The sequence below is a fragment of the Pristiophorus japonicus genome, chromosome 19 (assembly GCF_044704955.1).
Source record: "Pristiophorus japonicus isolate sPriJap1 chromosome 19, sPriJap1.hap1, whole genome shotgun sequence".
Taxonomy (NCBI): Eukaryota; Metazoa; Chordata; class Chondrichthyes; family Pristiophoridae; genus Pristiophorus; species Pristiophorus japonicus.
Window position 1 is genome coordinate 48,452,056 of NC_091995.1, and position 24,758 is coordinate 48,476,813.

General features: G+C 41.6%; 35 non-coding genes across 35 annotated transcripts; all 35 read left to right on the forward strand.

Annotated features, from left to right (window-relative positions):
- The first annotated feature begins 65 nt into the window (after positions 1 to 65).
- trnag-ucc (transfer RNA glycine (anticodon UCC)) lies at positions 66 to 137 on the forward strand. The gene has a single exon. It is a non-coding gene; the product is annotated as a tRNA-Gly (tRNA).
- A 599-nt stretch (positions 138 to 736) lies between these two features.
- trnae-uuc (transfer RNA glutamic acid (anticodon UUC)) lies at positions 737 to 808 on the forward strand. Its single transcript has one exon. It is a non-coding gene; the product is annotated as a tRNA-Glu (tRNA).
- Positions 809 to 1,396: 588 nt separating this feature from the next.
- trnag-ucc (transfer RNA glycine (anticodon UCC)) lies at positions 1,397 to 1,468 on the forward strand. The gene has a single exon. It is a non-coding gene; the product is annotated as a tRNA-Gly (tRNA).
- A 599-nt stretch (positions 1,469 to 2,067) lies between these two features.
- Positions 2,068 to 2,139, forward strand: trnae-uuc (transfer RNA glutamic acid (anticodon UUC)). Its single transcript has one exon. It is a non-coding gene; the product is annotated as a tRNA-Glu (tRNA).
- Positions 2,140 to 2,727: 588 nt separating this feature from the next.
- trnag-ucc (transfer RNA glycine (anticodon UCC)) lies at positions 2,728 to 2,799 on the forward strand. The gene has a single exon. It is a non-coding gene; the product is annotated as a tRNA-Gly (tRNA).
- A 599-nt stretch (positions 2,800 to 3,398) lies between these two features.
- Positions 3,399 to 3,470, forward strand: trnae-uuc (transfer RNA glutamic acid (anticodon UUC)). Its single transcript has one exon. It is a non-coding gene; the product is annotated as a tRNA-Glu (tRNA).
- Positions 3,471 to 4,729: 1,259 nt separating this feature from the next.
- trnag-ucc (transfer RNA glycine (anticodon UCC)) lies at positions 4,730 to 4,801 on the forward strand. Its single transcript has one exon. It is a non-coding gene; the product is annotated as a tRNA-Gly (tRNA).
- Positions 4,802 to 5,389: 588 nt separating this feature from the next.
- On the forward strand, positions 5,390 to 5,461 carry trnag-ucc (transfer RNA glycine (anticodon UCC)). The gene has a single exon. It is a non-coding gene; the product is annotated as a tRNA-Gly (tRNA).
- Positions 5,462 to 6,047: 586 nt separating this feature from the next.
- On the forward strand, positions 6,048 to 6,119 carry trnae-uuc (transfer RNA glutamic acid (anticodon UUC)). Its single transcript has one exon. It is a non-coding gene; the product is annotated as a tRNA-Glu (tRNA).
- A 588-nt stretch (positions 6,120 to 6,707) lies between these two features.
- Positions 6,708 to 6,779, forward strand: trnag-ucc (transfer RNA glycine (anticodon UCC)). Its single transcript has one exon. It is a non-coding gene; the product is annotated as a tRNA-Gly (tRNA).
- Positions 6,780 to 7,367: 588 nt separating this feature from the next.
- trnae-uuc (transfer RNA glutamic acid (anticodon UUC)) lies at positions 7,368 to 7,439 on the forward strand. Its single transcript has one exon. It is a non-coding gene; the product is annotated as a tRNA-Glu (tRNA).
- A 588-nt stretch (positions 7,440 to 8,027) lies between these two features.
- trnag-ucc (transfer RNA glycine (anticodon UCC)) lies at positions 8,028 to 8,099 on the forward strand. The gene has a single exon. It is a non-coding gene; the product is annotated as a tRNA-Gly (tRNA).
- Positions 8,100 to 8,698: 599 nt separating this feature from the next.
- trnae-uuc (transfer RNA glutamic acid (anticodon UUC)) lies at positions 8,699 to 8,770 on the forward strand. Its single transcript has one exon. It is a non-coding gene; the product is annotated as a tRNA-Glu (tRNA).
- Positions 8,771 to 9,358: 588 nt separating this feature from the next.
- trnag-ucc (transfer RNA glycine (anticodon UCC)) lies at positions 9,359 to 9,430 on the forward strand. Its single transcript has one exon. It is a non-coding gene; the product is annotated as a tRNA-Gly (tRNA).
- Positions 9,431 to 10,029: 599 nt separating this feature from the next.
- trnae-uuc (transfer RNA glutamic acid (anticodon UUC)) lies at positions 10,030 to 10,101 on the forward strand. The gene has a single exon. It is a non-coding gene; the product is annotated as a tRNA-Glu (tRNA).
- Positions 10,102 to 11,360: 1,259 nt separating this feature from the next.
- trnae-uuc (transfer RNA glutamic acid (anticodon UUC)) lies at positions 11,361 to 11,432 on the forward strand. The gene has a single exon. It is a non-coding gene; the product is annotated as a tRNA-Glu (tRNA).
- Positions 11,433 to 12,020: 588 nt separating this feature from the next.
- trnag-ucc (transfer RNA glycine (anticodon UCC)) lies at positions 12,021 to 12,092 on the forward strand. The gene has a single exon. It is a non-coding gene; the product is annotated as a tRNA-Gly (tRNA).
- Positions 12,093 to 12,680: 588 nt separating this feature from the next.
- On the forward strand, positions 12,681 to 12,752 carry trnae-uuc (transfer RNA glutamic acid (anticodon UUC)). Its single transcript has one exon. It is a non-coding gene; the product is annotated as a tRNA-Glu (tRNA).
- Positions 12,753 to 13,340: 588 nt separating this feature from the next.
- On the forward strand, positions 13,341 to 13,412 carry trnag-ucc (transfer RNA glycine (anticodon UCC)). Its single transcript has one exon. It is a non-coding gene; the product is annotated as a tRNA-Gly (tRNA).
- Positions 13,413 to 14,000: 588 nt separating this feature from the next.
- Positions 14,001 to 14,072, forward strand: trnae-uuc (transfer RNA glutamic acid (anticodon UUC)). Its single transcript has one exon. It is a non-coding gene; the product is annotated as a tRNA-Glu (tRNA).
- A 557-nt stretch (positions 14,073 to 14,629) lies between these two features.
- trnag-ucc (transfer RNA glycine (anticodon UCC)) lies at positions 14,630 to 14,701 on the forward strand. Its single transcript has one exon. It is a non-coding gene; the product is annotated as a tRNA-Gly (tRNA).
- A 599-nt stretch (positions 14,702 to 15,300) lies between these two features.
- On the forward strand, positions 15,301 to 15,372 carry trnae-uuc (transfer RNA glutamic acid (anticodon UUC)). The gene has a single exon. It is a non-coding gene; the product is annotated as a tRNA-Glu (tRNA).
- A 588-nt stretch (positions 15,373 to 15,960) lies between these two features.
- trnag-ucc (transfer RNA glycine (anticodon UCC)) lies at positions 15,961 to 16,032 on the forward strand. Its single transcript has one exon. It is a non-coding gene; the product is annotated as a tRNA-Gly (tRNA).
- Positions 16,033 to 16,631: 599 nt separating this feature from the next.
- trnae-uuc (transfer RNA glutamic acid (anticodon UUC)) lies at positions 16,632 to 16,703 on the forward strand. Its single transcript has one exon. It is a non-coding gene; the product is annotated as a tRNA-Glu (tRNA).
- A 588-nt stretch (positions 16,704 to 17,291) lies between these two features.
- Positions 17,292 to 17,363, forward strand: trnag-ucc (transfer RNA glycine (anticodon UCC)). The gene has a single exon. It is a non-coding gene; the product is annotated as a tRNA-Gly (tRNA).
- A 599-nt stretch (positions 17,364 to 17,962) lies between these two features.
- trnae-uuc (transfer RNA glutamic acid (anticodon UUC)) lies at positions 17,963 to 18,034 on the forward strand. The gene has a single exon. It is a non-coding gene; the product is annotated as a tRNA-Glu (tRNA).
- A 588-nt stretch (positions 18,035 to 18,622) lies between these two features.
- Positions 18,623 to 18,694, forward strand: trnag-ucc (transfer RNA glycine (anticodon UCC)). Its single transcript has one exon. It is a non-coding gene; the product is annotated as a tRNA-Gly (tRNA).
- A 599-nt stretch (positions 18,695 to 19,293) lies between these two features.
- trnae-uuc (transfer RNA glutamic acid (anticodon UUC)) lies at positions 19,294 to 19,365 on the forward strand. Its single transcript has one exon. It is a non-coding gene; the product is annotated as a tRNA-Glu (tRNA).
- Positions 19,366 to 20,623: 1,258 nt separating this feature from the next.
- Positions 20,624 to 20,695, forward strand: trnag-ucc (transfer RNA glycine (anticodon UCC)). Its single transcript has one exon. It is a non-coding gene; the product is annotated as a tRNA-Gly (tRNA).
- A 588-nt stretch (positions 20,696 to 21,283) lies between these two features.
- Positions 21,284 to 21,355, forward strand: trnag-ucc (transfer RNA glycine (anticodon UCC)). Its single transcript has one exon. It is a non-coding gene; the product is annotated as a tRNA-Gly (tRNA).
- Positions 21,356 to 21,941: 586 nt separating this feature from the next.
- On the forward strand, positions 21,942 to 22,013 carry trnae-uuc (transfer RNA glutamic acid (anticodon UUC)). The gene has a single exon. It is a non-coding gene; the product is annotated as a tRNA-Glu (tRNA).
- Positions 22,014 to 22,601: 588 nt separating this feature from the next.
- trnag-ucc (transfer RNA glycine (anticodon UCC)) lies at positions 22,602 to 22,673 on the forward strand. Its single transcript has one exon. It is a non-coding gene; the product is annotated as a tRNA-Gly (tRNA).
- A 599-nt stretch (positions 22,674 to 23,272) lies between these two features.
- Positions 23,273 to 23,344, forward strand: trnae-uuc (transfer RNA glutamic acid (anticodon UUC)). Its single transcript has one exon. It is a non-coding gene; the product is annotated as a tRNA-Glu (tRNA).
- Positions 23,345 to 23,932: 588 nt separating this feature from the next.
- trnae-uuc (transfer RNA glutamic acid (anticodon UUC)) lies at positions 23,933 to 24,004 on the forward strand. The gene has a single exon. It is a non-coding gene; the product is annotated as a tRNA-Glu (tRNA).
- Positions 24,005 to 24,592: 588 nt separating this feature from the next.
- On the forward strand, positions 24,593 to 24,664 carry trnag-ucc (transfer RNA glycine (anticodon UCC)). Its single transcript has one exon. It is a non-coding gene; the product is annotated as a tRNA-Gly (tRNA).
- Positions 24,665 to 24,758: the final 94 nt, after the last annotated feature.

Here is a 24,758-nt window from a genome sequence, read left to right on the forward strand (position 1 = left end):
CAAAAACGGCTTCAGAAAAAGCTGCAGGATTACTGTGCGGTTTATCAAAGTTGCTTTTCAGTTGTGTGATGGTGGTGCAGTGGTAAGCATGGTTGCCTTCCAAGCAGTTGACCTGGGTTCGATTCCCAGCCATCACATTTGTCAATTTCTACTTGAGGTTGAAATGAACTTCTGATGCCTCTGGTTGCAAGCAGTTCTTACAGCAGCATCTCAAGGATTTTTGTTGAGCAACCTGTTTTTAAAGGGTCATGCACAAATGCTTGCAATGCAAAGTCTGCGTGTCATCAAACTGTCATAATGTGCTGGCACCAGTGCTACCTGAATTCATACTATGAGTTGTCAATCACCAAATACATCAATGTCGGAGCTGGGCTCAGGCCCTGCAAGTCAAGCAGCAGTGTTTCAAATTCCTCAACAACATAAGTGAGTCATTTCCAGTTCAATTCTGGGGAATTGCTCCCTGAGTGGGCAGAGGCACACAAAATGGGAAGAATGTTGAAGGAATCCCCACTTGACACTTGACATACATTGTGTGAATCTGGAATTCATTTTATTGTCACCAAAATATTGCAATTTTTAGCTGGTTCCTTCGATGCTTTCTTTTATCTGTCTATCTTGCATTACATGTGATGTTACATTTCATCAAATCTGTCGAATTGCATCAGAAGGAACAAAAACTGCTTCAGAAAAAGCTGCAGGATTACTGTGCGGTTTATCAAAGTTGCTTTTCAGTTGTGTGATGGTGGTGCAGTGGTAAGCATGGTTGCCTTTCAAGCAGTTGACCTGGGTTTGATTCCCAGCCATTACATTTGTCATTTTTAATTGAGGATGAAATGATCCTCTGGTTGAAAGCAGTTCTTTTCGCAACATCTCAAGGATTTTGTTGAGCAACCTGTTTTCAAAGGGTCATGTACAAATTCTTGCAATGCAAAGTCCATGTGTCATCAATCTGGCATAATGTATGGGCGACAGTGCTACCCGAATTCGTAGTATGAGCTGTCAGTGTCCAAAGACATCAATGTCGGAGCTGGGCTCAGGTCCTGCAAGTCAAGCAGCAGTGTTCCAAATTCTTTAACAACATCAGTGAGTCATTTCCAGTTAAATTCTGGGGAATTGCTCCCTGAGAGGGCAGAGGCAGACAAGATGGGAAGAATGTTGAAGGAATCCCCAGCTGACACTTGACATACATTGTGTGAATCTGGAATTCATTTAATTGTGACCAAAATATTGCAATCTTTAGCTGGTTCCTTCGATGCTTTCTTTTATCTGTCTATCTTGCATTCCATGTGATGTTACATTTCATTAAATCTGTCGAATTGCATCAGAAGGAACAAAAACGGCTTCAGAAAAAGCTGCAGGATTACTGTGCGGTTTATCAAAGTTGCTTTTCAGTTGTGTGATGGTGGTGCAGTGGTAAGCATGGTTGCCTTCCAAGCAGTTGACCTGGGTTTGATTCCCAGCCATCACTTTTGTCAATTTCTACTTGAGGTTGAAATGAACTTCTGATGCCTCTGGTTGCAAGCAGTTCTTACAGCAGCATCTCAAGGATTTTTGTTGAGCAACCTGTTTTTAAAGGGTCATGCACAAATGCTTGCAATGCAAAGTCTGCGTGTCATCAAACTGTCATAATGTGCTGGCACCAGTGCTACCTGAATTCATACTATGAGTTGTCAATCACCAAATACATCAATGTCGGAGCTGGGCTCAGGCCCTGCAAGTCAAGCAGCAGTGTTTCAAATTCCTCAACAACATAAGTGAGTCATTTCCAGTTCAATTCTGGGGAATTGCTCCCTGAGTGGGCAGAGGCACACAAAATGGGAAGAATGTTGAAGGAATCCCCACTTGACACTTGACATACATTGTGTGAATCTGGAATTCATTTTATTGTCACCAAAATATTGCAATTTTTAGCTGGTTCCTTCGATGCTTTCTTTTATCTGTCTATCTTGCATTACATGTGATGTTACATTTCATCAAATCTGTCGAATTGCATCAGAAGGAACAAAAACTGCTTCAGAAAAAGCTGCAGGATTACTGTGCGGTTTATCAAAGTTGCTTTTCAGTTGTGTGATGGTGGTGCAGTGGTAAGCATGGTTGCTTTTCTAGCAGTTGACCTGGGTTTGATTCCCAGCCATTACATTTGTCATTTTTAATTGAGGATGAAATGATCCTCTGGTTGAAAGCAGTTCTTACAGCAACATCTCAAGGATTTTGTTGAGCAACCTGTTTTCAAAGGGTCATGTACAAATTCTTGCAATGCAAAGTCCATGTGTCATCAATCTGTCATAATGTATGGGCGACAGTGCTACCCGAATTCGTAGTATGAGCTGTCAGTGTCCAAAGACATCAATGTCGGAGCTGGGCTCAGGTCCTGCAAGTCAAGCAGCAGTGTTCCAAATTCTTTAACAACATCAGTGAGTCATTTCCAGTTAAATTCTGGGGAATTGCTCCCTGAGAGGGCAGAGGCAGACAAGATGGGAAGAATGTTGAAGGAATCCCCAGCTGACACTTGACATACATTGTGTGAATCTGGAATTCATTTAATTGTGACCAAAATATTGCAATCTTTAGCTGGTTCCTTCGATGCTTTCTTTTATCTGTCTATCTTGCATTCCATGTGATGTTACATTTCATTAAATCTGTCGAATTGCATCAGAAGGAACAAAAACGGCTTCAGAAAAAGCTGCAGGATTACTGTGCGGTTTATCAAAGTTGCTTTTCAGTTGTGTGATGGTGGTGCAGTGGTAAGCATGGTTGCCTTCCAAGCAGTTGACCTGGGTTCGATTCCCAGCCATCACATTTGTCAATTTCTACTTGAGGTTGAAATGAACTTCTGATGCCTCTGGTTGCAAGCAGTTCTTACAGCAGCATCTCAAGGATTTTTGTTGAGCAACCTGTTTTTAAAGGGTCATGCACAAATGCTTGCAATGCAAAGTCTGCGTGTCATCAAACTGTCATAATGTGCTGGCACCAGTGCTACCTGAATTCATACTATGAGTTGTCAATCACCAAATACATCAATGTCGGAGCTGGGCTCAGGCCCTGCAAGTCAAGCAGCAGTGTTTCAAATTCCTCAACAACATAAGTGAGTCATTTCCAGTTCAATTCTGGGGAATTGCTCCCTGAGTGGGCAGAGGCACACAAAATGGGAAGAATGTTGAAGGAATCCCCACTTGACACTTGACATACATTGTGTGAATCTGGAATTCATTTTATTGTCACCAAAATATTGCAATTTTTAGCTGGTTCCTTCGATGCTTTCTTTTATCTGTCTATCTTGCATTACATGTGATGTTACATTTCATCAAATCTGTCGAATTGCATCAGAAGGAACAAAAACTGCTTCAGAAAAAGCTGCAGGATTACTGTGCGGTTTATCAAAGTTGCTTTTCAGTTGTGTGATGGTGGTGCAGTGGTAAGCATGGTTGCCTTTCAAGCAGTTGACCTGGGTTTGATTCCCAGCCATTACATTTGTCATTTTTAATTGAGGATGAAATGATCCTCTGGTTGAAAGCAGTTCTTATAGCAACATCTCAAGGATTTTGTTGAGCAACCTGTTTTCAAAGGGTCATGTACAAATTCTTGCAATGCAAAGTCCATGTGTCATCAATCTGTCATAATGTATGGGCGACAGTGCTACCCGAATTCGTAGTATGAGCTGTCAGTGTCCAAAGACATCAATGTCGGAGCTGGGCTCAGGTCCTGCAAGTCAAGCAGCAGTGTTCCAAATTCTTTAACAACATCAGTGAGTCATTTCCAGTTAAATTCTGGGGAATTGCTCCCTGAGAGGGCAGAGGCAGACAAGATGGGAAGAATGTTGAAGGAATCCCCAGCTGACACTTGACATACATTGTGTGAATCTGGAATTCATTTAATTGTGACCAAAATATTGCAATCTTTAGCTGGTTCCTTCGATGCTTTCTTTTATCTGTCTACCTTGCATTCCATGTGATGTTACATTTCATTAAATCTGTCGAATTGCATCAGAAGGAACAAAAACGGCTTCAGAAAAAGCTGCAGGATTACTGTGCGGTTTATCAAAGTTGCTTTCCAGTTGTGTGATGGTGGTGCAGTGGTAAGCATGGTTGCCTTCCAAGCAGTTGACCTGGGTTTGATTCCCAGATATCACATTTGTCAATTTCTACTTGAGGTTGAAATGAACTTCTGATGCCTCTGGTTGCAAGCAGTTCTTACAGCAACATCTCAAGGATTTTGTTGAGCAACCTGTTTTCAAAGGGTCATGCACAAATGCTTGCAATGCAAAGTCTGCGTGTCATCAAACTGTCATAAATGTACTGGCACCAGTGCGACCTGAACTCATACTATGAGTTGTCAATCACCAAAGACATCAATGTCGGAGCTGGGCTCAGGCCCTGCAAGTCAAGCAGCAGTGTTTCAAATTCCTCAACAACATAAGTGAGTCATTTCCAGTTAAATTCTGGGGAATTGCTCCTTAAGTGGGCAGAGGCTGACAAAATGGGAAGAATGTTGAAGGAATCCCCACTTGACACTTGACATACATTGTGTGAATCTGGAATTAATTTTATTGTCACCAAAATATTGCAGTTTTTAGCTGGTTCCTTCGATGCTTTCTTTTATCTGTCTATCTTGCATTACATGTGATGTTACATTTCATCAAATCTGTCGAATTGCATCAGAAGGAACAAAAACTGCTTCAGAAAAAGCTGCAGGATTACTGTGCGGTTTATCAAAGTTGCTTTTCAGTTGTGTCATGGTGGTGCAGTGGTAAGCATGGTTGCTTTCCAAGCAGTTGACCTGGGTTCGATTCCCAGCCATGTCATTTCTACTTAAAGATGAAATCAACTTCTGATGCCTCTGGTTGCAAGCAGTTCTTGCAGCATCTCAAGGATTTTGTTGAGCAACCTGTTTTCAAAGGGTCATGCACAAATGCTTGCAATGCAAAGTCTGCGTGTCATCAAACTGTCATAAATGTACTGGCACCAGTGCGACCTGAACTCATACTATGAGTTGTCAATCACCAAAGACATCAATGTTGGAGCTGGGCTCAGGCCCTGCAAGTCAAGCAGCAGTGTTTCAAATTCCTCAACAACATAAGTGAGTCATTTCCAGTTCAATTCTGGGGAATTGCTCCTTAAGTGGGCAGAGGCTGACAAAATGGGAAGAATGTTGAAGGAATCCCCACTTGACACTTGACATACATTGTGTGAATCTGGAATTAATTTTATTGTCACCAAAATATTGCAGTTTTTAGCTGGTTCCTTCGATGCTTTCTTTTATCTGTCTATCTTGCATTACATGTGATGTTACATTTCATCAAATCTGTCGAATTGCATCAGAAGGAACAAAAACTGCTTCAGAAAAAGCTGCAGGATTACTGTGCGGTTTATCAAAGTTGCTTTTCAGTTGTGTCATGGTGGTGCAGTGGTAAGCATGGTTGCCTTCCAAGCAGTTGACCTGGGTTCGATTCCCAGCCATGTCATTTCTACTTAAAGATGAAATCAACTTCTGATGCCTCTGGTTGCAAGCAGTTCTTGCAGCATCTCAAGGATTTTGTTGAGCAACCTGTTTTCAAAGGGTCATGCACAAATGCTTGCAATGCAAAGTTGCGTGTCATCAAACTGTCATAATGCACTGGCACCAGTGCGACCTGAACTCATACTATGAGTTGTCAATCACCAAAGACATCTATGTCGGAGCTGGGCTCAGGCCCTGCAAGTCAAGCAGCAGTGTTTCAAATTCCTCAACAACATAAGTGAGTCATTTCCAGTTAAATTCTGGGGAATTGCTCCTTGAGTGGGCAGAGGCAGACAAAATGGGAAGAATGTTGAAGGAATCCCCACTTGACACTTGACATACATTGTGTGAATCTGGAATTAATTTTATTGTCACCAAAATATTGCAGTTTTTAGCTGGTTCCTTCGATGCTTTCTTTTATCTGTCTATCTTGCATTACATGTGATGTTACATTTCATCAAATCTGTCGAATTGCATCAGAAGGAACAAAAACTGCTTCAGAAAAAGCTGCAGGATTACTGTGCGGTTTATCAAAGTTGCTTTTCAGTTGTGTGATGGTGGTGCAGTGGTAAGCATGGTTGCTTTTCTAGCAGTTGACCTGGGTTTGATTCCCAGCCATTACATTTGTCATTTTTAATTGAGGATGAAATGATCCTCTGGTTGAAAGCAGTTCTTATAGCAACATCTCAAGGATTTTGTTGAGCAACCTGTTTTCAAAGGGTCATGTACAAATTCTTGCAATGCAAAGTCCATGTGTCATCAATCTGTCATAATGTATGGGCGACAGTGCTACCCGAATTCGTAGTATGAGCTGTCAGTGTCCAAAGACATCAATGTCGGAGCTGGGCTCAGGTCCTGCAAGTCAAGCAGCAGTGTTCCAAATTCTTTAACAACATCAGTGAGTCATTTCCAGTTAAATTCTGGGGAATTGCTCCCTGAGAGGGCAGAGGCAGACAAGATGGGAAGAATGTTGAAGGAATCCCCAGCTGACACTTGACATACATTGTGTGAATCTGGAATTCATTTAATTGTGACCAAAATATTGCAATCTTTAGCTGGTTCCTTCGATGCTTTCTTTTATCTGTCTATCTTGCATTCCATGTGATGTTACATTTCATTAAATCTGTCGAATTGCATCAGAAGGAACAAAAACGGCTTCAGAAAAAGCTGCAGGATTACTGTGCGGTTTATCAAAGTTGCTTTTCAGTTGTGTGATGGTGGTGCAGTGGTAAGCATGGTTGCCTTCCAAGCAGTTGACCTGGGTTCGATTCCCAGCCATCACATTTGTCAATTTCTACTTGAGGTTGAAATGAACTTCTGATGCCTCTGGTTGCAAGCAGTTCTTACAGCAGCATCTCAAGGATTTTTGTTGAGCAACCTGTTTTTAAAGGGTCATGCACAAATGCTTGCAATGCAAAGTCTGCGTGTCATAATGTGCTGGCACCAGTGCTACCTGAATTCATACTATGAGTTGTCAATCACCAAATACATCAATGTCGGAGCTGGGCTCAGGCCCTGCAAGTCAAGCAGCAGTGTTTCAAATTCCTCAACAACATAAGTGAGTCATTTCCAGTTCAATTCTGGGGAATTGCTCCCTGAGTGGGCAGAGGCACACAAAATGGGAAGAATGTTGAAGGAATCCCCACTTGACACTTGACATACATTGTGTGAATCTGGAATTCATTTTATTGTCACCAAAATATTGCAATTTTTAGCTGGTTCCTTCGATGCTTTCTTTTATCTGTCTATCTTGCATTACATGTGATGTTACATTTCATCAAATCTGTCGAATTGCATCAGAAGGAACAAAAACTGCTTCAGAAAAAGCTGCAGGATTACTGTGCGGTTTATCAAAGTTGCTTTTCAGTTGTGTGATGGTGGTGCAGTGGTAAGCATGGTTGCTTTTCTAGCAGTTGACCTGGGTTTGATTCCCAGCCATTACATTTGTCATTTTTAATTGAGGATGAAATGATCCTCTGGTTGAAAGCAGTTCTTATAGCAACATCTCAAGGATTTTGTTGAGCAACCTGTTTTCAAAGGGTCATGTACAAATTCTTGCAATGCAAAGTCCATGTGTCATCAATCTGTCATAATGTATGGGCGACAGTGCTACCCGAATTCGTAGTATGAGCTGTCAGTGTCCAAAGACATCAATGTCGGAGCTGGGCTCAGGTCCTGCAAGTCAAGCAGCAGTGTTCCAAATTCTTTAACAACATCAGTGAGTCATTTCCAGTTAAATTCTGGGGAATTGCTCCCTGAGAGGGCAGAGGCAGACAAGATGGGAAGAATGTTGAAGGAATCCCCAGCTGACACTTGACATACATTGTGTGAATCTGGAATTCATTTAATTGTGACCAAAATATTGCAATCTTTAGCTGGTTCCTTCGATGCTTTCTTTTATCTGTCTATCTTGCATTCCATGTGATGTTACATTTCATTAAATCTGTCGAATTGCATCAGAAGGAACAAAAACGGCTTCAGAAAAAGCTGCAGGATTACTGTGCGGTTTATCAAAGTTGCTTTTCAGTTGTGTGATGGTGGTGCAGTGGTAAGCATGGTTGCCTTCCAAGCAGTTGACCTGGGTTCGATTCCCAGCCATCACATTTGTCAATTTCTACTTGAGGTTGAAATGAACTTCTGATGCCTCTGGTTGCAAGCAGTTCTTACAGCAGCATCTCAAGGATTTTTGTTGAGCAACCTGTTTTTAAAGGGTCATGCACAAATGCTTGCAATGCAAAGTCTGCGTGTCATCAAACTGTCATAATGTGCTGGCACCAGTGCTACCTGAATTCATACTATGAGTTGTCAATCACCAAATACATCAATGTCGGAGCTGGGCTCAGGCCCTGCAAGTCAAGCAGCAGTGTTTCAAATTCCTCAACAACATAAGTGAGTCATTTCCAGTTCAATTCTGGGGAATTGCTCCCTGAGTGGGCAGAGGCACACAAAATGGGAAGAATGTTGAAGGAATCCCCACTTGACACTTGACATACATTGTGTGAATCTGGAATTCATTTTATTGTCACCAAAATATTGCAATTTTTAGCTGGTTCCTTCGATGCTTTCTTTTATCTGTCTATCTTGCATTACATGTGATGTTACATTTCATCAAATCTGTCGAATTGCATCAGAAGGAACAAAAACTGCTTCAGAAAAAGCTGCAGGATTACTGTGCGGTTTATCAAAGTTGCTTTTCAGTTGTGTGATGGTGGTGCAGTGGTAAGCATGGTTGCTTTTCTAGCAGTTGACCTGGGTTTGATTCCCAGCCATTACATTTGTCATTTTTAATTGAGGATGAAATGATCCTCTGGTTGAAAGCAGTTCTTACAGCAACATCTCAAGGATTTTGTTGAGCAACCTGTTTTCAAAGGGTCATGTACAAATTCTTGCAATGCAAAGTCCATGTGTCATCAATCTGTCATAATGTATGGGCGACAGTGCTACCCGAATTCGTAGTATGAGCTGTCAGTGTCCAAAGACATCAATGTCGGAGCTGGGCTCAGGTCCTGCAAGTCAAGCAGCAGTGTTCCAAATTCTTTAACAACATCAGTGAGTCATTTCCAGTTAAATTCTGGGGAATTGCTCCCTGAGAGGGCAGAGGCAGACAAGATGGGAAGAATGTTGAAGGAATCCCCAGCTGACACTTGACATACATTGTGTGAATCTGGAATTCATTTAATTGTGACCAAAATATTGCAATCTTTAGCTGGTTCCTTCGATGCTTTCTTTTATCTGTCTATCTTGCATTCCATGTGATGTTACATTTCATTAAATCTGTCGAATTGCATCAGAAGGAACAAAAACGGCTTCAGAAAAAGCTGCAGGATTACTGTGCGGTTTATCAAAGTTGCTTTTCAGTTGTGTGATGGTGGTGCAGTGGTAAGCATGGTTGCCTTCCAAGCAGTTGACCTGGGTTCGATTCCCAGCCATCACATTTGTCAATTTCTACTTGAGGTTGAAATGAACTTCTGATGCCTCTGGTTGCAAGCAGTTCTTACAGCAGCATCTCAAGGATTTTTGTTGAGCAACCTGTTTTTAAAGGGTCATGCACAAATGCTTGCAATGCAAAGTCTGCGTGTCATCAAACTGTCATAATGTGCTGGCACCAGTGCTACCTGAATTCATACTATGAGTTGTCAATCACCAAATACATCAATGTCGGAGCTGGGCTCAGGCCCTGCAAGTCAAGCAGCAGTGTTTCAAATTCCTCAACAACATAAGTGAGTCATTTCCAGTTCAATTCTGGGGAATTGCTCCCTGAGTGGGCAGAGGCACACAAAATGTGAAGAATGTTGAAGGAATCCCCACTTGACACTTGACATACATTGTGTGAATCTGGAATTCATTTTATTGTCACCAAAATATTGCAGTTTTTAGCTGGTTCCTTCGATGCTTTCTTTTATCTGTCTATCTTGCATTACATGTGATGTTACATTTCATCAAATCTGTCGAATTGCATCAGAAGGAACAAAAACTGCTTCAGAAAAAGCTGCAGGATTACTGTGCGGTTTATCAAAGTTGCTTTTCAGTTGTGTGATGGTGGTGCAGTGGTAAGCATGGTTGCCTTTCAAGCAGTTGACCTGGGTTTGATTCCCAGCCATTACATTTGTCATTTTTAATTGAGGATGAAATGATCCTCTGGTTGAAAGCAGTTCTTTTCGCAACATCTCAAGGATTTTGTTGAGCAACCTGTTTTCAAAGGGTCATGTACAAATTCTTGCAATGCAAAGTCCATGTGTCATCAATCTGGCATAATGTATGGGCGACAGTGCTACCCGAATTCGTAGTATGAGCTGTCAGTGTCCAAAGACATCAATGTCGGAGCTGGGCTCAGGTCCTGCAAGTCAAGCAGCAGTGTTCCAAATTCTTTAACAACATCAGTGAGTCATTTCCAGTTAAATTCTGGGGAATTGCTCCCTGAGAGGGCAGAGGCAGACAAGATGGGAAGAATGTTGAAGGAATCCCCAGCTGACACTTGACATACATTGTGTGAATCTGGAATTCATTTAATTGTGACCAAAATATTGCAATCTTTAGCTGGTTCCTTCGATGCTTTCTTTTATCTGTCTATCTTGCATTCCATGTGATGTTACATTTCATTAAATCTGTCGAATTGCATCAGAAGGAACAAAAACGGCTTCAGAAAAAGCTGCAGGATTACTGTGCGGTTTATCAAAGTTGCTTTTCAGTTGTGTGATGGTGGTGCAGTGGTAAGCATGGTTGCCTTCCAAGCAGTTGACCTGGGTTTGATTCCCATCCATCACTTTTGTCAATTTCTACTTGAGGTTGAAATGAACTTCTGATGCCTCTGGTTGCAAGCAGTTCTTACAGCAGCATCTCAAGGATTTTTGTTGAGCAACCTGTTTTTAAAGGGTCATGCACAAATGCTTGCAATGCAAAGTCTGCGTGTCATCAAACTGTCATAATGTGCTGGCACCAGTGCTACCTGAATTCATACTATGAGTTGTCAATCACCAAATACATCAATGTCGGAGCTGGGCTCAGGCCCTGCAAGTCAAGCAGCAGTGTTTCAAATTCCTCAACAACATAAGTGAGTCATTTCCAGTTCAATTCTGGGGAATTGCTCCCTGAGTGGGCAGAGGCACACAAAATGGGAAGAATGTTGAAGGAATCCCCACTTGACACTTGACATACATTGTGTGAATCTGGAATTCATTTTATTGTCACCAAAATATTGCAATTTTTAGCTGGTTCCTTCGATGCTTTCTTTTATCTGTCTATCTTGCATTACATGTGATGTTACATTTCATCAAATCTGTCGAATTGCATCAGAAGGAACAAAAACTGCTTCAGAAAAAGCTGCAGGATTACTGTGCGGTTTATCAAAGTTGCTTTTCAGTTGTGTGATGGTGGTGCAGTGGTAAGCATGGTTGCTTTTCTAGCAGTTGACCTGGGTTTGATTCCCAGCCATTACATTTGTCATTTTTAATTGAGGATGAAATGATCCTCTGGTTGAAAGCAGTTCTTATAGCAACATCTCAAGGATTTTGTTGAGCAACCTGTTTTCAAAGGGTCATGTACAAATTCTTGCAATGCAAAGTCCATGTGTCATCAATCTGTCATAATGTATGGGCGACAGTGCTACCCGAATTCGTAGTATGAGCTGTCAGTGTCCAAAGACATCAATGTCGGAGCTGGGCTCAGGTCCTGCAAGTCAAGCAGCAGTGTTCCAAATTCTTTAACAACATCAGTGAGTCATTTCCAGTTAAATTCTGGGGAATTGCTCCCTGAGAGGGCAGAGGCAGACAAGATGGGAAGAATGTTGAAGGAATCCCCAGCTGACACTTGACATACATTGTGTGAATCTGGAATTCATTTAATTGTGACCAAAATATTGCAATCTTTAGCTGGTTCCTTCGATGCTTTCTTTTATCTGTCTATCTTGCATTCCATGTGATGTTACATTTCATTAAATCTGTCGAATTGCATCAGAAGGAACAAAAACGGCTTCAGAAAAAGCTGCAGGATTACTGTGCGGTTTATCAAAGTTGCTTTTCAGTTGTGTGATGGTGGTGCAGTGGTAAGCATGGTTGCCTTCCAAGCAGTTGACCTGGGTTCGATTCCCAGCCATCACATTTGTCAATTTCTACTTGAGGTTGAAATGAACTTCTGATGCCTCTGGTTGCAAGCAGTTCTTACAGCAGCATCTCAAGGATTTTTGTTGAGCAACCTGTTTTTAAAGGGTCATGCACAAATGCTTGCAATGCAAAGTCTGCGTGTCATAATGTGCTGGCACCAGTGCTACCTGAATTCATACTATGAGTTGTCAATCACCAAATACATCAATGTCGGAGCTGGGCTCAGGCCCTGCAAGTCAAGCAGCAGTGTTTCAAATTCCTCAACAACATAAGTGAGTCATTTCCAGTTCAATTCTGGGGAATTGCTCCCTGAGTGGGCAGAGGCACACAAAATGGGAAGAATGTTGAAGGAATCCCCACTTGACACTTGACATACATTGTGTGAATCTGGAATTCATTTTATTGTCACCAAAATATTGCAATTTTTAGCTGGTTCCTTCGATGCTTTCTTTTATCTGTCTATCTTGCATTACATGTGATGTTACATTTCATCAAATCTGTCGAATTGCATCAGAAGGAACAAAAACTGCTTCAGAAAAAGCTGCAGGATTACTGTGCGGTTTATCAAAGTTGCTTTTCAGTTGTGTGATGGTGGTGCAGTGGTAAGCATGGTTGCTTTTCTAGCAGTTGACCTGGGTTTGATTCCCAGCCATTACATTTGTCATTTTTAATTGAGGATGAAATGATCCTCTGGTTGAAAGCAGTTCTTATAGCAACATCTCAAGGATTTTGTTGAGCAACCTGTTTTCAAAGGGTCATGTACAAATTCTTGCAATGCAAAGTCCATGTGTCATCAATCTGTCATAATGTATGGGCGACAGTGCTACCCGAATTCGTAGTATGAGCTGTCAGTGTCCAAAGACATCAATGTCGGAGCTGGGCTCAGGTCCTGCAAGTCAAGCAGCAGTGTTCCAAATTCTTTAACAACATCAGTGAGTCATTTCCAGTTAAATTCTGGGGAATTGCTCCCTGAGAGGGCAGAGGCAGACAAGATGGGAAGAATGTTGAAGGAATCCCCAGCTGACACTTGACATACATTGTGTGAATCTGGAATTCATTTAATTGTGACCAAAATATTGCAATCTTTAGCTGGTTCCTTCGATGCTTTCTTTTATCTGTCTATCTTGCATTCCATGTGATGTTACATTTCATTAAATCTGTCGAATTGCATCAGAAGGAACAAAAACGGCTTCAGAAAAAGCTGCAGGATTACTGTGCGGTTTATCAAAGTTGCTTTTCAGTTGTGTGATGGTGGTGCAGTGGTAAGCATGGTTGCCTTCCAAGCAGTTGACCTGGGTTCGATTCCCAGCCATCACATTTGTCAATTTCTACTTGAGGTTGAAATGAACTTCTGATGCCTCTGGTTGCAAGCAGTTCTTACAGCAGCATCTCAAGGATTTTTGTTGAGCAACCTGTTTTTAAAGGGTCATGCACAAATGCTTGCAATGCAAAGTCTGCGTGTCATAATGTGCTGGCACCAGTGCTACCTGAATTCATACTATGAGTTGTCAATCACCAAATACATCAATGTCGGAGCTGGGCTCAGGCCCTGCAAGTCAAGCAGCAGTGTTTCAAATTCCTCAACAACATAAGTGAGTCATTTCCAGTTCAATTCTGGGGAATTGCTCCCTGAGTGGGCAGAGGCACACAAAATGGGAAGAATGTTGAAGGAATCCCCACTTGACACTTGACATACATTGTGTGAATCTGGAATTCATTTTATTGTCACCAAAATATTGCAATTTTTAGCTGGTTCCTTCGATGCTTTCTTTTATCTGTCTATCTTGCATTACATGTGATGTTACATTTCATCAAATCTGTCGAATTGCATCAGAAGGAACAAAAACTGCTTCAGAAAAAGCTGCAGGATTACTGTGCGGTTTATCAAAGTTGCTTTTCAGTTGTGTGATGGTGGTGCAGTGGTAAGCATGGTTGCTTTTCTAGCAGTTGACCTGGGTTTGATTCCCAGCCATTACATTTGTCATTTTTAATTGAGGATGAAATGATCCTCTGGTTGAAAGCAGTTCTTATAGCAACATCTCAAGGATTTTGTTGAGCAACCTGTTTTCAAAGGGTCATGTACAAATTCTTGCAATGCAAAGTCCATGTGTCATCAATCTGGCATAATGTATGGGCGACAGTGTCCAAAGACATCAATGTCGGAGCTGGGCTCAGGTCCTGCAAGTCAAGCAGCAGTGTTCCAAATTCTTTAACAACATCAGTGAGTCATTTCCAGTTAAATTCTGGGGAATTGCTCCCTGAGAGGGCAGAGGCAGACAAGATGGGAAGAATGTTGAAGGAATCCCCAGCTGACACTTGACATACATTGTGTGAATCTGGAATTCATTTAATTGTGACCAAAATATTGCAATCTTTAGCTGGTTCCTTCGATGCTTTCTTTTATCTGTCTATCTTGCATTCCATGTGATGTTACATTTCATTAAATCTGTCGAATTGCATCAGAAGGAACAAAAACGGCTTCAGAAAAAGCTGCAGGATTACTGTGCGGTTTATCAAAGTTGCTTTTCAGTTGTGTGATGGTGGTGCAGTGGTAAGCATGGTTGCCTTCCAAGCAGTTGACCTGGGTTCGATTCCCAGCCATCACATTTGTCAATTTCTACTTGAGGTTGAAATGAACTTCTGATGCCTCTGGTTGCAAGCAGTTCTTACAGCAGCATCTCAAGGATTTTTGTTGAGCAACCTGTTTTTAAAGGGTCATGCACAAATGCTTGCAATGCAAAGTCTGCGTGTCATCAAACTGTCATAATGTGCTGGCACCAGTGCTACCTGAATTCATACTATGAGTTGTCAATCACCAAATACATCAATGTCGGAGCTGGGCTCAGGCCCTGCAAGTCAAGCAGCAGTGTTTCAAATTCCTCAACAACATAAGTGAGTCATTTCCAGTTCAATTCTGGGGAATTGCTCCCTGAGTGGGCAGAGGCACACAAAATGGGAAGAATGTTGAAGGAATCCCCACTTGACACTTGACATACATTGTGTGAATCTGGAATTCATTTTATTGTCACCAAAATATTGCAATTTTTAGCTGGTTCCTTCGATGCTTTCTTTTATCTGTCTATCTTGCATTACATGTGATGTTACATTTCATCAAATCTGTCGAATTGCATCAGAAGGAACAAAAACTGCTTCAGAAAAAGCTGCAGGATTACTGTGCGGTTTATCAAAGTTGCTTTTCAGTTGTGTGATGGTGGTGCAGTGGTAAGCATGGTTGCCTTTCAAGCAGTTGACCTGGGTTTGATTCCCAGCCATTACATTTGTCATTTTTAATTGAGGATGAAATGATCCTCTGGTTGAAAGCAGTTCTTTTCGCAACATCTCAAGGATTTTGTTGAGCAACCTGTTTTCAAAGGGTCATGTACAAATTCTTGCAATGCAAAGTCCATGTGTCATCAATCTGGCATAATGTATGGGCGACAGTGCTACCCGAATTCGTAGTATGAGCTGTCAGTGTCCAAAGACATCAATGTCGGAGCTGGGCTCAGGTCCTGCAAGTCAAGCAGCAGTGTTCCAAATTCTTTAACAACATCAGTGAGTCATTTCCAGTTAAATTCTGGGGAATTGCTCCCTGAGAGGGCAGAGGCAGACAAGATGGGAAGAATGTTGAAGGAATCCCCAGCTGACACTTGACATACATTGTGTGAATCTGGAATTCATTTAATTGTGACCAAAATATTGCAATCTTTAGCTGGTTCCTTCGATGCTTTCTTTTATCTGTCTATCTTGCATTCCATGTGATGTTACATTTCATTAAATCTGTCGAATTGCATCAGAAGGAACAAAAACGGCTTCAGAAAAAGCTGCAGGATTACTGTGCGGTTTATCAAAGTTGCTTTTCAGTTGTGTGATGGTGGTGCAGTGGTAAGCATGGTTGCCTTCCAAGCAGTTGACCTGGGTTTGATTCCCAGCCATCACTTTTGTCAATTTCTACTTGAGGTTGAAATGAACTTCTGATGCCTCTGGTTGCAAGCAGTTCTTACAGCAGCATCTCAAGGATTTTTGTTGAGCAACCTGTTTTTAAAGGGTCATGCACAAATGCTTGCAATGCAAAGTCTGCGTGTCATCAAACTGTCATAATGTGCTGGCACCAGTGCTACCTGAATTCATACTATGAGTTGTCAATCACCAAATACATCAATGTCGGAGCTGGGCTCAGGCCCTGCAAGTCAAGCAGCAGTGTTTCAAATTCCTCAACAACATAAGTGAGTCATTTCCAGTTCAATTCTGGGGAATTGCTCCCTGAGTGGGCAGAGGCACACAAAATGGGAAGAATGTTGAAGGAATCCCCACTTGACACTTGACATACATTGTGTGAATCTGGAATTCATTTTATTGTCACCAAAATATTGCAATTTTTAGCTGGTTCCTTCGATGCTTTCTTTTATCTGTCTATCTTGCATTACATGTGATGTTACATTTCATCAAATCTGTCGAATTGCATCAGAAGGAACAAAAACTGCTTCAGAAAAAGCTGCAGGATTACTGTGCGGTTTATCAAAGTTGCTTTTCAGTTGTGTGATGGTGGTGCAGTGGTAAGCATGGTTGCTTTTCTAGCAGTTGACCTGGGTTTGATTCCCAGCCATTACATTTGTCATTTTTAATTGAGGATGAAATGATCCTCTGGTTGAAAGCAGTTCTTATAGCAACATCTCAAGGATTTTGTTGAGCAACCTGTTTTCAAAGGGTCATGTACAAATTCTTGCAATGCAAAGTCCATGTGTCATCAATCTGTCATAATGTATGGGCGACAGTGCTACCCGAATTCGTAGTATGAGCTGTCAGTGTCCAAAGACATCAATGTCGGAGCTGGGCTCAGGTCCTGCAAGTCAAGCAGCAGTGTTCCAAATTCTTTAACAACATCAGTGAGTCATTTCCAGTTAAATTCTGGGGAATTGCTCCCTGAGAGGGCAGAGGCAGACAAGATGGGAAGAATGTTGAAGGAATCCCCAGCTGACACTTGACATACATTGTGTGAATCTGGAATTCATTTAATTGTGACCAAAATATTGCAATCTTTAGCTGGTTCCTTCGATGCTTTCTTTTATCTGTCTATCTTGCATTCCATGTGATGTTACATTTCATTAAATCTGTCGAATTGCATCAGAAGGAACAAAAACGGCTTCAGAAAAAGCTGCAGGATTACTGTGCGGTTTATCAAAGTTGCTTTTCAGTTGTGTGATGGTGGTGCAGTGGTAAGCATGGTTGCCTTCCAAGCAGTTGACCTGGGTTCGATTCCCAGCCATCACATTTGTCAATTTCTACTTGAGGTTGAAATGAACTTCTGATGCCTCTGGTTGCAAGCAGTTCTTACAGCAGCATCTCAAGGATTTTTGTTGAGCAACCTGTTTTTAAAGGGTCATGCACAAATGCTTGCAATGCAAAGTCTGCGTGTCATCAAACTGTCATAATGTGCTGGCACCAGTGCTACCTGAATTCATACTATGAGTTGTCAATCACCAAATACATCAATGTCGGAGCTGGGCTCAGGCCCTGCAAGTCAAGCAGCAGTGTTTCAAATTCCTCAACAACATAAGTGAGTCATTTCCAGTTCAATTCTGGGGAATTGCTCCCTGAGTGGGCAGAGGCACACAAAATGGGAAGAATGTTGAAGGAATCCCCACTTGACACTTGACATACATTGTGTGAATCTGGAATTCATTTTATTGTCACCAAAATATTGCAATTTTTAGCTGGTTCCTTCGATGCTTTCTTTTATCTGTCTATCTTGCATTACATGTGATGTTACATTTCATCAAATCTGTCGAATTGCATCAGAAGGAACAAAAACTGCTTCAGAAAAAGCTGCAGGATTACTGTGCGGTTTATCAAAGTTGCTTTTCAGTTGTGTGATGGTGGTGCAGTGGTAAGCATGGTTGCTTTTCTAGCAGTTGACCTGGGTTTGATTCCCAGCCATTACATTTGTCATTTTTAATTGAGGATGAAATGATCCTCTGGTTGAAAGCAGTTCTTACAGCAACATCTCAAGGATTTTGTTGAGCAACCTGTTTTCAAAGGGTCATGTACAAATTCTTGCAATGCAAAGTCCATGTGTCATCAATCTGTCATAATGTATGGGCGACAGTGCTACCCGAATTCGTAGTATGAGCTGTCAGTGTCCAAAGACATCAATGTCGGAGCTGGGCTCAGGTCCTGCAAGTCAAGCAGCAGTGTTCCAAATTCTTTAACAACATCAGTGAGTCATTTCCAGTTAAATTCTGGGGAATTGCTCCCTGAGAGGGCAGAGGCAGACAAGATGGGAAGAATGTTGAAGGAATCCCCAGCTGACACTTGACATACATTGTGTGAATCTGGAATTCATTTAATTGTGACCAAAATATTGCAATCTTTAGCTGGTTCCTTCGATGCTTTCTTTTATCTGTCTATCTTGCATTCCATGTGATGTTACATTTCATTAAATCTGTCGAATTGCATCAGAAGGAACAAAAACGGCTTCAGAAAAAGCTGCAGGATTACTGTGCGGTTTATCAAAGTTGCTTTTCAGTTGTGTGATGGTGGTGCAGTGGTAAGCATGGTTGCCTTCCAAGCAGTTGACCTGGGTTCGATTCCCAGCCATCACATTTGTCAATTTCTACTTGAGGTTGAAATGAACTTCTGATGCCTCTGGTTGCAAGCAGTTCTTACAGCAGCATCTCAAGGATTTTTGTTGAGCAACCTGTTTTTAAAGGGTCATGCACAAATGCTTGCAATGCAAAGTCTGCGTGTCATCAAACTGTCATAATGTGCTGGCACCAGTGCTACCTGAATTCATACTATGAGTTGTCAATCACCAAATACATCAATGTCGGAGCTGGGCTCAGGCCCTGCAAGTCAAGCAGCAGTGTTTCAAATTCCTCAACAACATAAGTGAGTCATTTCCAGTTCAATTCTGGGGAATTGCTCCCTGAGTGGGCAGAGGCACACAAAATGGGAAGAATGTTGAAGGAATCCCCACTTGACACTTGACATACATTGTGTGAATCTGGAATTCATTTTATTGTCACCAAAATATTGCAATTTTTAGCTGGTTCCTTCGATGCTTTCTTTTATCTGTCTATCTTGCATTACATGTGATGTTACATTTCATCAAATCTGTCGAATTGCATCAGAAGGAACAAAAACTGCTTCAGAAAAAGCTGCAGGATTACTGTGCGGTTTATCAAAGTTGCTTTTCAGTTGTGTGATGGTGGTGCAGTGGTAAGCATGGTTGCCTTTCAAGCAGTTGACCTGGGTTTGATTCCCAGCCATTACATTTGTCATTTTTAATTGAGGATGAAATGATCCTCTGGTTGAAAGCAGTTCTTATAGCAACATCTCAAGGATTTTGTTGAGCAACCTGTTTTCAAAGGGTCATGTACAAATTCTTGCAATGCAAAGTCCATGTGTCATCAATCTGTCATAATGTATGGGCGACAGTGCTACCCGAATTCGTAGTATGAGCTGTCAGTGTCCAAAGACATCAATGTCGGAGCTGGGCTCAGGTCCTGCAAGTCAAGCAGCAGTGTTCCAAATTCTTTAACAACATCAGTGAGTCATTTCCAGTTAAATTCTGGGGAATTGCTCCCTGAGAGGGCAGAGGCAGACAAGATGGGAAGAATGTTGAAGGAATCCCCAGCTGACACTTGACATACATTGTGTGAATCTGGAATTCATTTAATTGTGACCAAAATATTGCAATCTTTAGCTGGTTCCTTCGATGCTTTCTTTTATCTGTCTATCTTGCATTCCATGTGATGTTACATTTCATTAAATCTGTCGAATTGCATCAGAAGGAACAAAAACGGCTTCAGAAAAAGCTGCAGGATTACTGTGCGGTTTATCAAAGTTGCTTTCCAGTTGTGTGATGGTGGTGCAGTGGTAAGCATGGTTGCCTTCCAAGCAGTTGACCTGGGTTTGATTCCCAGATATCACATTTGTCATTTCCACTTGAGGATGAAATCAACTTCTGATGCCTCTGGTTGCAAGCAGTTCTTACAGCAACATCTCAAGGATTTTGTTGAGCAACCTGTTTTCAAAGGGTCATGCACAAATGCTTGCAATGCAAAGTCTGCGTGTCATCAAACTGTCATAAATGTACTGGCACCAGTGCGACCTGAACTCATACTATGAGTTGTCAATCACCAAAGACATCAATGTCGGAGCTGGGCTCAGGCCCTGCAAGTCAAGCAGCAGTGTTTCAAATTCCTCAACAACATAAGTGAGTCATTTCCAGTTAAATTCTGGGGAATTGCTCCTTAAGTGGGCAGAGGCTGACAAAATGGGAAGAATGTTGAAGGAATCCCCACTTGACACTTGACATACATTGTGTGAATCTGGAATTAATTTTATTGTCACCAAAATATTGCAGTTTTTAGCTGGTTCCTTCGATGCTTTCTTTTATCTGTCTATCTTGCATTACATGTGATGTTACATTTCATCAAATCTGTCGAATTGCATCAGAAGGAACAAAAACTGCTTCAGAAAAAGCTGCAGGATTACTGTGCGGTTTATCAAAGTTGCTTTTCAGTTGTGTCATGGTGGTGCAGTGGTAAGCATGGTTGCTTTCCAAGCAGTTGACCTGGGTTCGATTCCCAGCCATGTCATTTCTACTTAAAGATGAAATCAACTTCTGATGCCTCTGGTTGCAAGCAGTTCTTGCAGCATCTCAAGGATTTTGTTGAGCAACCTGTTTTCAAAGGGTCATGCACAAATGCTTGCAATGCAAAGTCTGCGTGTCATCAAACTGTCATAAATGTACTGGCACCAGTGCGACCTGAACTCATACTATGAGTTGTCAATCACCAAAGACATCAATGTTGGAGCTGGGCTCAGGCCCTGCAAGTCAAGCAGCAGTGTTTCAAATTCCTCAACAACATAAGTGAGTCATTTCCAGTTCAATTCTGGGGAATTGCTCCTTAAGTGGGCAGAGGCTGACAAAATGGGAAGAATGTTGAAGGAATCCCCACTTGACACTTGACATACATTGTGTGAATCTGGAATTAATTTTATTGTCACCAAAATATTGCAGTTTTTAGCTGGTTCCTTCGATGCTTTCTTTTATCTGTCTATCTTGCATTACATGTGATGTTACATTTCATCAAATCTGTCGAATTGCATCAGAAGGAACAAAAACTGCTTCAGAAAAAGCTGCAGGATTACTGTGCGGTTTATCAAAGTTGCTTTTCAGTTGTGTCATGGTGGTGCAGTGGTAAGCATGGTTGCCTTCCAAGCAGTTGACCTGGGTTCGATTCCCAGCCATGTCATTTCTACTTAAAGATGAAATCAACTTCTGATGCCTCTGGTTGCAAGCAGTTCTTGCAGCATCTCAAGGATTTTGTTGAGCAACCTGTTTTCAAAGGGTCATGCACAAATGCTTGCAATGCAAAGTTGCGTGTCATCAAACTGTCATAATGCACTGGCACCAGTGCGACCTGAACTCATACTATGAGTTGTCAATCACCAAAGACATCTATGTCGGAGCTGGGCTCAGGCCCTGCAAGTCAAGCAGCAGTGTTTCAAATTCCTCAACAACATAAGTGAGTCATTTCCAGTTAAATTCTGGGGAATTGCTCCTTGAGTGGGCAGAGGCAGACAAAATGGGAAGAATGTTGAAGGAATCCCCACTTGACACTTGACATACATTGTGTGAATCTGGAATTAATTTTATTGTCACCAAAATATTGCAGTTTTTAGCTGGTTCCTTCGATGCTTTCTTTTATCTGTCTATCTTGCATTACATGTGATGTTACATTTCATCAAATCTGTCGAATTGCATCAGAAGGAACAAAAACTGCTTCAGAAAAAGCTGCAGGATTACTGTGCGGTTTATCAAAGTTGCTTTTCAGTTGTGTGATGGTGGTGCAGTGGTAAGTATGGTTGCCTTTCAAGCAGTTGACCTGGGTTTGATTCCCAGCCATTACATTTGTAATTTTTAATTGAGGATGAAATGATCCTCTGGTTGAAAGCAGTTCTTATAGCAACATCTCAAGGATTTTGTTGAGCAACCTGTTTTCAAAGGGTCATGTACAAATTCTTGCAATGCAAAGTCCATGTGTCATCAATCTGTCATAATGTATGGGCGACAGTGCTACCCGAATTCGTAGTATGAGCTGTCAGTGTCCAAAGACATCAATGTCGGAGCTGGGCTCAGGTCCTGCAAGTCAAGCAGCAGTGTTCCAAATTCTTTAACAACATCAGTGAGTCATTTCCAGTTAAATTCTGGGGAATTGCTCCCTGAGAGGGCAGAGGCAGACAAGATGGGAAGAATGTTGAAGGAATCCCCAGCTGACACTTGACATACATTGTGTGAATCTGGAATTCATTTAATTGTGACCAAAATATTGCAATCTTTAGCTGGTTCCTTCGATGCTTTCTTTTATCTGTCTATCTTGCATTCCATGTGATGTTACATTTCATTAAATCTGTCGAATTGCATCAGAAGGAACAAAAACGGCTTCAGAAAAAGCTGCAGGATTACTGTGCGGTTTATCAAAGTTGCTTTTCAGTTGTGTGATGGTGGTGCAGTGGTAAGCATGGTTGCCTTCCAAGCAGTTGACCTGGGTTCGATTCCCAGCCATCACATTTGTCAATTTCTACTTGAGGTTGAAATGAACTTCTGATGCCTCTGGTTGCAAGCAGTTCTTACAGCAGCATCTCAAGGATTTTTGTTGAGCAACCTGTTTTTAAAGGGTCATGCACAAATGCTTGCAATGCAAAGTCTGCGTGTCATCAAACTGTCATAATGTGCTGGCACCAGTGCTACCTGAATTCATACTATGAGTTGTCAATCACCAAATACATCAATGTCGGAGCTGGGCTCAGGCCCTGCAAGTCAAGCAGCAGTGTTTCAAATTCCTCAACAACATAAGTGAGTCATTTCCAGTTCAATTCTGGGGAATTGCTCCCTGAGTGGGCAGAGGCACACAAAATGGGAAGAATGTTGAAGGAATCCCCACTTGACACTTGACATACATTGTGTGAATCTGGAATTCATTTTATTGTCACCAAAATATTGCAATTTTTAGCTGGTTCCTTCGATGCTTTCTTTTATCTGTCTATCTTGCATTACATGTGATGTTACATTTCATCAAATCTGTCGAATTGCATCAGAAGGAACAAAAACTGCTTCAGAAAAAGCTGCAGGATTACTGTGCGGTTTATCAAAGTTGCTTTTCAGTTGTGTGATGGTGGTGCAGTGGTAAGCATGGTTGCTTTTCTAGCAGTTGACCTGGGTTTGATTCCCAGCCATTACATTTGTCATTTTTAATTGAGGATGAAATGATCCTCTGGTTGAAAGCAGTTCTTATAGCAACATCTCAAGGATTTTGTTGAGCAACCTGTTTTCAAAGGGTCATGTACAAATTCTTGCAATGCAAAGTCCATGTGTCATCAATCTGTCATAATGTATGGGCGACAGTGCTACCCGAATTCGTAGTATGAGCTGTCAGTGTCCAAAGACATCAATGTCGGAGCTGGGCTCAGGTCCTGCAAGTCAAGCAGCAGTGTTCCAAATTCTTTAACAACATCAGTGAGTCATTTCCAGTTAAATTCTGGGGAATTGCTCCCTGAGAGGGCAGAGGCAGACAAGATGGGAAGAATGTTGAAGGAATCCCCAGCTGACACTTGACATACATTGTGTGAATCTGGAATTCATTTAATTGTGACCAAAATATTGCAATCTTTAGCTGGTTCCTTCGATGCTTTCTTTTATCTGTCTATCTTGCATTCCATGTGATGTTACATTTCATTAAATCTGTCGAATTGCATCAGAAGGAACAAAAACGGCTTCAGAAAAAGCTGCAGGATTACTGTGCGGTTTATCAAAGTTGCTTTTCAGTTGTGTGATGGTGGTGCAGTGGTAAGCATGGTTGCCTTTCAAGCAGTTGACCTGGGTTCGATTCCCAGCCATGTCATTTCTACTTAAAGATGAAATCAACTTCTGATGCCTCTGGTTGCAAGCAGTTCTTGCAGCATCTCAAGGATTTTGTTGAGCAACCTGTTTTCAAAGGGTCATGCACAAATGCTTGCAATGCAAAGTCTGCGTGTCATCAAACTGTCATAAATGTACTGGCACCAGTGCGACCTGAACTCATACTTTGAGTTGTCAATCACCAAAGACATCAATGTCGGAGCTGGGCTCAGGCCCTGCAAGTCAAGCAGCAGTGTTTCAAATTCCTCAACAACATAAGTGAGTCATTTCCAGTTAAATTCTGGGGAATTGCTCCTTAAGTGGGCAGAGGCTGACAAAATGGGAAGAATGTTGAAGGAATCCCCACTTGACACTTGACATACATTGTGTGAATCTGGAATTAATTTTATTGTCACCAAAATATTGCAGTTTTTAGCTGGTTCCTTCGATGCTTTCTTTTATCTGTCTATCTTGCATTACATGTGATGTTACATTTCATCAAATCTGTCGAATTGCATCAGAAGGAACAAAAACTGCTTCAGAAAAAGCTGCAGGATTACTGTGCGGTTTATCAAGGTTGCTTTTCAGTTGTGTCATGGTGGTGCAGTGGTAAGCATGGTTGCCTTCCAAGCAGTTGACCTGGGTTCGATTCCCAGCCATGTCATTTCTACTTAAAGATGAAATCAACTTCTGATGCCTCTGGTTGCAAGCAGTTCTTGCAGCATCTCAAGGATTTTGTTGAGCAACCTGTTTTCAAA